Genomic DNA, 8,797 nt, shown 5'->3' on the forward strand with positions numbered 1-8,797 from the left:
AAGGCCAGAGATCGGACTGCTACGATTTACCCCAACAATCATCGTGCCACTCTTCGCAGAGAGGTGATAGACGCCAACGAGCCCGCGCATAGCAATCGAGGTGTAAAAAGGGCGTTGAAGGCAGGAAGCCTGGACGAAAGAGGCTACGAGGTCACCTCGAAGCGGTCTAAGAATCGGGCGCACTTGGGGCGACTACCAGTGCCAACCCCTTATCCCGCGGTGCGTCCGACACACAGAAATTTCCAAGGCGGCCAAGGAGCCTCCCCGCATAGCAATCGGGGTGTGAGGTTACGGATGCAGCATTGATAGCAATCGAGGTGGGAGGCGAAGGATGCAGAAGTGAGAGCCGAGGGATGTAGCAGAGATAGCAATCGGGGTGTGTGATGCAGAAGAGATAGCAATCGAGGTGTGCGGTGGGAAGGGCCCAGCAGCCAGAATGCATGAAGCGACGGATGAAGCAGTGATGACAACCGGGCTGTGAGGAGAGGAGGGATGCAGCCAAGAAAGCAATCAGGGCTCGAGGCAAGGGATGCATCAAGGATAGCAATCATGTTGTGAGGCGAGATTCCAAAGGCTAAACGTGAGAGGCTGCAGGGTCGACTCAGAGAGGTCTATGCATGTGAGAGGCTGAAAGCAAGGTCAACTCGGAGCGGTCTATGCATCGGGCGCGCTTGGGGCGACTACCAGTGCCAACCCCTTATCCCGCGACGCGTCCGACAAAGAGAACGTTCCAAGGCGGCAGAGGAGGTTACCAGCCGAAGGATGCAGTAGCAATAACAGGTATAGTTCCGCGGCGGCCGAGAAGACTCACCGCATAGGAATCGGGATGCGAGGCGAGGGATGCGGCGGGAAGGCCCCGACGGCTAAACGGAAGAGGCTGCAGGGCCGCCTCGGAATGGTCCAAGCATCGGACGCGATTGGGACGACTACCAGTGCCAACCCCTTATCCCGCGATGCGTCCGATACACAGATAGTTCCAAGGCGGCCGAGGAGCCTCACCGCATATCAATCGGGGTGCGAGGCGAGGGATGGGGCGGGAAGGCCCCAACGGCTAGACGGAAGAGGCTTCAGGGCCACCTCGGAATGCTCCAAGCATCGGACGCGCTTGGGGCGACTACCAGTGCCAACCCCTTATCCCGCGATGCGTCCGATACACAGATGGTTCCAAGGCGGCCGAGGAGCCTCACCGCATAGCAATCGGGGGTGCGAGGCGAGGGATGGGGCGGGAAGGCCCCAACGGCTAGACGGAAGAGGCTTCAGGGCCGCCTCGGAATGGTCCAAGCATCGGACGCGCTTGGGGCGACTACCAGTGACAACCCCTCATCCCGCGATGCGTCCGATACGAAGATGGTTCCAAGGCGGCCGAGGAGCCTCACCGCATAGCAATCGGGGTGCGAGGTGGGGGATGCGGCGAGATGGCCCCAACGGCTAGACGGAAGAGGCCACAGGGCCGCGTCGGAATAGTCCAAGCATCGGACGCGCTTGGGGCGACTACCAGTGACAACCCCTTATCCCGCGATGCGTCCGATACGAAGATAGTTCCAAGGCGGCCGAGGAGCCTCACCGCATAGCAATCCGGGTGCGAGGTGGGGGATGCGGCGAGATGGCCCCAACGGCTAGACGGAAGAGGCTGCAGGGCCGCCTCGGAATAGTCCAAGCATCGGACGCGCTTGGGGCGACTACCAGTGACAACCCCTTATCCCGCGATGCTTCCGATACGAAGACAGTTCCAAGGCGGCCGAGGAGCCTCACCGCATAGCAATGGGGGTGCGAGGTGAGGGATGCGGCGAGATGGCCCCAACGGCTAGACGGAAGAGGCCACAGGGCCGCCTCGGAATAGTCCAAGCATCGGACGCGCTTGGGGCGACTACCAGTGACAACCCCTTATCCCGCGATGCATCCGATACGAAGATAGTTCCCAGGCGGCCGAGGAGCCTCACCGCATAGCAATCGGGGTGCGAGGCGAGGGATGCGGCGAGATGGCCCCAAAGGGTAGACGGAAGAGGCTGCGGGGCCGCCTCGGAATAGTCCAAGCATCGAACGCGCTTGGGGCGACTACCACTGCCAACCCCTTATCCCGCGATGCGTCCGATACACAGATAGTTCCGAGGCGGCCGAGGAGCTGGGGGATGCGGCGAGATGGCCCCAACGGCTAGACGGAAGAGGCTGCAGGGCCGCCTCGGAATAGTCCAAGCATCGGACGCGCTTGGGGCGACTACCAGTGACAACCCCTTATCCCGCGATGCGTCCGATACACAGATAGTTCCGAGGCGGCCAAGGAGCCTCACCGCATAGCAATCGTGGTGCGAGGTGGGGGATGCAGCGAGATGGCCCCAACGGCTAGACGGAAGAGGCTGCAGGGCCGCCTCGGAATGGTCCAAGCATCGGACGCGCTTGGGGCGACTACCACTGCCAACCCCTTATCCCGCGATGCGTCCGATACACAGATAGTTCCAAGGCGGCCGAGGAGCCTCACCGAATAGCAATCGGGGTGCGAGGCGAGGGATGCGGCGAGAAAGCCCCAACGGCTAGAGGGAAGAGGCTTCAGGTCCGCCTCGGAATGGTCCAAGCATCGGACGCGCTTGGGGCGACTACCAGTGACAACCCCTTATCCCGCGACGCGTCCGATACACAGATAGTTCCAAGGCGGCCGAGGAGCCTCACCGCATAGCAATCGGGGTGCGAGGCGAGGGATGCGGCGAGAAGGACCCAACGGCTAGACGGAAGAGGCTTCAGGGCCGCCTCGGAATGGTCCAAGCATCGGACGCGCTTGGGGCGACTACCAGTGACAACCCCTTATCCCGCGACGCGTCCGATACACAGATAGTTCCAAGGCGGCCGAGGAGCCTCACCGCATAGCAATCGGGGTGCGAGGCGAGGGATGCGGCGAGAAGGACCCAACGGCTAGACGGAAGAGGCTTCAGGTCCGCCTCGGAATGGTCCAAGCATCGGACGCGCTTGGGGCGACTACCAGTGACAACCCCTTATCCCGCGACGCGTCCGATACACAGATAGTTCCAAGGCGGCCGAGGAGCCTCACCGCATAGCAATCGGGGTGCGAGGCGAGGGATGCGGCGAGAAGGACCCAACGGCTAGACGGAAGAGGCTTCAGGGCCGCCTCGGAATGGTCCAAGCATCGGACGCGCTTGGGGCGACTACCAGTGACAACCCCTTATCCCGCGATGCGTCCGATACACAGATAGTTCCAAGGCGGCCGAGGAGCCTCACCGCATAGCAATCGGGGTGCGAGGCGAGGGATGCGGCGAGAAGGACCCAACGGCTAGACGGAAGAGGCTTCAGGGCCGCCTCGGAATGGTCCAAGCATCGGACGCGCTTGGGGCGACTACCAGTGACAACCCCTTATCCCGCGACGCGTCCGATACACAGATAGTTCCAAGGCGGCCGAGGAGCCTCACCGCATAGCAATCGGGGTGCGAGGCGAGGGATGCGGCAAGAAGGACCCAACGGCTAGACGGAAGAGGCTTCAGGGCCGCCTCGGAATGGTCCAAGCATCGGACGCGCTTGGGGCGACTACCAGTGACAACCCCTTATCCCGCGACGCGTCCGATACACAGATAGTTCCAAGGCGGCCGAGGAGCCTCACCGCATAGCAATCGGGGTGCGAGGCGAGGGATGCGGCGAGAAGGACCCAACGGCTAGACGGAAGAGGCTTCAGGTCCGCCTCGGAATGGTCCAAGCATCGGACGCGCTTGGGGCGACTACCAGTGACAACCCCTTATCCCGCGACGCGTCCGATACACAGATAGTTCCAAGGCGGCCGAGGAGCCTCACCGCATAGCAATCGGGGTGCGAGGCGAGGGATGCGGCGAGAAGGACCCAACGGCTAGACGGAAGAGGCTTCAGGGCCGCCTCGGAATGGTCCAAGCATCGGACGCGCTTGGGGCGACTACCAGTGACAACCCCTTATCCCGCGACGCGTCCGATACACAGATAGTTCCAAGGCGGCCGAGGAGCCTCACCGCATAGCAATCGGGGTGCGAGGCGAGGGATGCGGCGAGAAGGACCCAACGGCTAGACGGAAGAGGCTTCAGGGCCGCCTCGGAATGGTCCAAGCATCGGACGCGCTTGGGGCGACTACCAGTGACAACCCCTTATCCCGCGATGCGTCCGATACACAGATAGTTCCAAGGCGGCCGAGGAGCCTCACCGCATAGCAATCGGGGTGCGAGGCGAGGGATGCGGCGAGAAGGACCCAACGGCTAGACGGAAGAGGCTTCAGGGCCGCCTCGGAATGGTCCAAGCATCGGACGCGCTTGGGGCGACTACCAGTGACAACCCCTTATCCCGCGACGCGTCCGATACACAGATAGTTCCAAGGCGGCCGAGGAGCCTCACCGCATAGCAATCGGGGTGCGAGGCGAGGGATGCGGCGAGAAGGACCCAACGGCTAGACGGAAGAGGCTTCAGGGCCGCCTCGGAATGGTCCAAGCATCGGACGCGCTTGGGGCGACTACCAGTGACAACCCCTTATCCCGCGACGCGTCCGATACACAGATAGTTCCAAGGCGGCCGAGGAGCCTCACCGCATAGCAATCGGGGTGCGAGGCGAGGGATGCGGCGAGAAGGACCCAACGGCTAGACGGAAGAGGCTTCAGGGCCGCCTCGGAATGGTCCAAGCATCGGACGCGCTTGGGGCGACTACCAGTGACAACCCCTTATCCCGCGACGCGTCCGATACACAGATAGTTCCAAGGCGGCCGAGGAGCCTCACCGCATAGCAATCGGGGTGCGAGGCGAGGGATGCGGCGAGAAGGACCCAACGGCTAGACGGAAGAGGCTTCAGGGCCGCCTGGGAATGGTCCATGCATCGCACGCGCTTGGGGCGACTACCAGTGACAACCCCTTATCCCGCGACGCGTCCGATACACAGATAGTTCCAAGGCGGCCGAGGAGCCTCACCGCATAGCAATCGGGGTGCGAGGCGAGGGATGCGGCGAGAAGGACCCAACGGCTAGACGGAAGAGGCTTCAGGGCCGCCTCGGAATGGTCCAAGCATCGGACGCGCTTGGGGCGACTACCAGTGACAACCCCTTATCCCGCGACGCGTCCGATACACAGATAGTTCCAAGGCGGCCGAGGAGCCTCACCGCATAGCAATCGGGGTGCGAGTCGAGGGATGCGGCGAGAAGGACCCAACGGCTAGACGGAAGAGGCTTCAGGGCCGCCTCGGAATGGTCCAAGCATCGGACGCGCTTGGGGCGACTACCAGTGACAACCCCTTATCCCGCGATGCGTCTGATACACAGATAGTTCCAAGGCGGCCGAGGAGCCTCACCGCATAGCAATCGGGGTGCGAGGCAAGGGATGCGGCGAGAAGGACCCAACGGCTAGACGGAAGAGGCTTCAGGGCCGCCTCGGAATGGTCCAAGCATCGGACGCGCTTGGGGCGACTACCGTTGCCAACCCCTTATCCCGCGATGCGTCTGATACACAGATAGTTCCGAGGCGGCCGAGGAGCCTCACCGCATAGCAATCGGGTTGCGAGGCAGATTATTGGGAAGGGAACCCCCTGGGATGCGGCTCAAGCAGTGCCCAAAGGGACTGGAATGCGGAATCACATCGAGAGACCCAAATGCTATACGAGGGCTCAAATCGAATTATCGATTTGGCCACGACATGGACGCATCGGAACGACTACCTTTGCCGAACCACTCGCAATTGCATCCATACCGAAACCAATAGACATTTCCGTTAGAGCCCTCGCATAGCATTCGGGAATCTCGCATGCCCCTCTAAATCGACCAATGCTGGCGCTCAACGAAAATCCGAGCGCTACCACCGTTCGAGCGCCAGCATTGGTCGAGTTAGAGGGGCACGGGGGAGAATGCTCCAGTCAACACCTCCCCTATATAAGTTATTTGTCCGATTCTCGCACAACCGTAGTCTGCCTCGTCGAATCAAACAACGGTCCCAGATTCCGACTTCCGTTCCGTAGAGACCCAAAAGCTAGATGGAGGCTCGCAAGAAAGAGAGTCGGCGCATAGCAATCGGGTTTCTCGAACGTTTAGGGACCGAGCTCACTTGCGGATAGGGCAAAATCCGCCAAGCAACCCAAAAGCTAGACGGGGGCTCGAATCGAATCGCCTAGGCGGCCACAACAACGACGTGTTGGATCGACTACCAGTGCCAAACCATTCAGCAAGACTAGTCTGTGTCGAGGCCGGATAGAGATTCTCAGAGAGCGCCCGTATAGCATTTAGGAGACCTGCCGCGTCCCTCACACTCGACAAATGGTGGTGCACGTTTATAAATCCGAGCGATCCCAACCCTTTCAAGCACCAACATCGGTCGAGATAGAGGGGCACGGAGGGGGCTGCGTGAGACAACACAGTCCCCTATATAAGTTATTTGTCCGATTCTCACACATCCGAAGAATGGTCATCAAATCGGACAACAGCCCAAACTTCCGACTTCCGTCCCAGAAAGCCCAAGAGCTATCTAAAACGTTCATGGCCGGAACTCGATCGCGGCTATACCAGTCCGCCAAGCAACCCAAAAGCTAGACTGGAGCTCTAGTCGAATCACCTCTGTGGCCATTGCAAGGACGTGTTGGAGCGACTACCATTGCCGAACCATTCCGCAGGTCGAGTCCATACCAAGGCCGCATAGAGATTCACGATGAGCTCCTGCATAGCAATCAGGAGACTTGCCGTGTCCATCACAATCGATAAATCCTGGTGCAAGATTTTTGCATCCGAGCGCTCCAACCAGTCGAGCACCAGCATCAATCGACATAAACGGGCACGGGGGGAGGATGCTCGAGAACACTACCTCCCCTATATAAGTTATTTGTCCGATTCTCAAGCAGCCGAAGTCTGGTCATCGAATCGGGTCAAAGACCACAACTTCCGACTTTACCCACAATGCAAGTCATCGAATCGAACATCGGCCCCCGAGTCGGACTCCATGCGTATGTCAGGTCATCGGACCCAAATTCCGCCTTCCTGCGCATGGCGGGCCATCAATATCAACTCGGTCATCGGACCCAAACTCCGCCTTTCTGCGCATGGCACGCCTTCAAATCGGTCATCGGACCCAAATTCCGCCTTCCTGTGCATGGCGGGCCATCAACATCAACTCGGTCATCGGACCCAAATTCCGCCTTTCTGCGCATGGCACGCCATCAACTCGGTCATCGGACCCAAATTCCGCCTTCCTGCGCATGGCAGGTCATCGGACACAAATTCAGACCTCGCCAATATGCCTACGTATCGAATCGGTCATCGGACCCAACTTCCGACTTCATCCATACTGTAGGGTCTTTGAGGTTGGCGCGGTGCGCTCAACCCGGGGAGTCGACCCATCGAAGCATACACCTCCCCTATATAAGCTATTTGTCCGATTCCCACACCTGTGTAGTTTGCACCTCTGACCAGGACATCGACCCCAACTTCCGAACTCGACTGCAACGACGGCACCAGCGCCTTGGTGCGCACCTTGCGACGCACAGTCCCAACATTCGCCTTCCTGCACATGGCAGGTCATCGGACCCAAATTCCGACCTCGCGAGTATGCCTACATATCGAATCGGTCATCGGACACAACTTCCGACTTCATCCATACCGTAGGGTCTTTGAGGTTGGCGCGGTGCGCTCAACCCGGGGAGTCGACCCAACGAAGCATACACCTCCCCTATATAAGCTATTTGTCCGATTCCCACACCTGTGTAGTTTGCACCTCCGATCAGGACATCGACCCCAACTTCCGAACTCGCCTGCAACGACCGAACCAGCGCCTTGGTGCGCACCTTGCAACGCACAGTGCCAACATTCGCCTTCCTGCACATGGCAGGTCATCGGACCCAAATTCCGACCTCGCGAGTATGCCTACATATCGAATCGGTCATCGGACCCAACTTCCGACTTCATCCATACCGTAGGGTCTTTGAGGTTGGCGCGGTGCGCTCAACCCGGGGAGTCGACCCAACGAAGCATACACCTCCCCTATATAAGCTATTTGTCCGATTCCCACACCTGTGTAGCTTGCACCTCCGATCAGGACATCGACCCCAACTTCCGAACTCGACTAAAAAGACCGCACCAGCACCTTGGTGTGCACCTTGCAACGCACAGTGCCAACATTCGCCTTCCTGCACATGGCAGGTCATCGGACCCAAATTCCGACCTCATGAGCATACCTACTAATCGAATCGGTCATCGGACCCAACTTCCGACTTCATCCATACCGTAGGGTCTTTGAGGTTGGCGCGGTGCGCTCAACCTGGGGAGTCGACCCATCGAAGCATACACCTCCCCTATATAAGCTATTTGTCCGATTCCGACACCTGTGTAGTTTGCACCTCCGCTCAGGACATCGACCCCAACTTCCGAACTCGCCTGCAACGACCGAACCAGCGCCTTGGTGCGCACCAAAAGTGCGCACTTTTGGAGGGCACTTTTGTGCGCTCCAAAGGTGCGCACTTTTGGAGGGCACTTTTGTGCGCTCCAAAGGTGCGCACTTTTGGAGGGCACTTTTTGGAGGGCACTTTTGTGCGCTCCAAAGGTGCGCACTTTTGGAGGGCACTTTTTGGAGGGCACTTTTCTGCGCTCCAAAGGTGCGCACTTTTGGAGGGCACTTTTTGGAGGGCACTTTTCTGCGCTCCAAAGGTGCGCACTTTTGGAGGGCACTTTTTGGAGGGCACTTTTCTGCGCTCCAAAGGTGCGCACTTTTGGAGGGCACTTTTTGGAGGGCACTTTTCTGCGCTCCAAAGGTGCGCACTTTTGGAGGGCACTTTTGTGCACTCCAAAGGTGCACACTTTTGGAGGGCACTTTTTGG

The sequence above is a fragment of the Cryptomeria japonica genome, unplaced genomic scaffold (genome assembly GCF_030272615.1).
Source record: "Cryptomeria japonica unplaced genomic scaffold, Sugi_1.0 HiC_scaffold_543, whole genome shotgun sequence".
Classification (NCBI taxonomy): domain Eukaryota; kingdom Viridiplantae; phylum Streptophyta; class Pinopsida; order Cupressales; family Cupressaceae; genus Cryptomeria; species Cryptomeria japonica.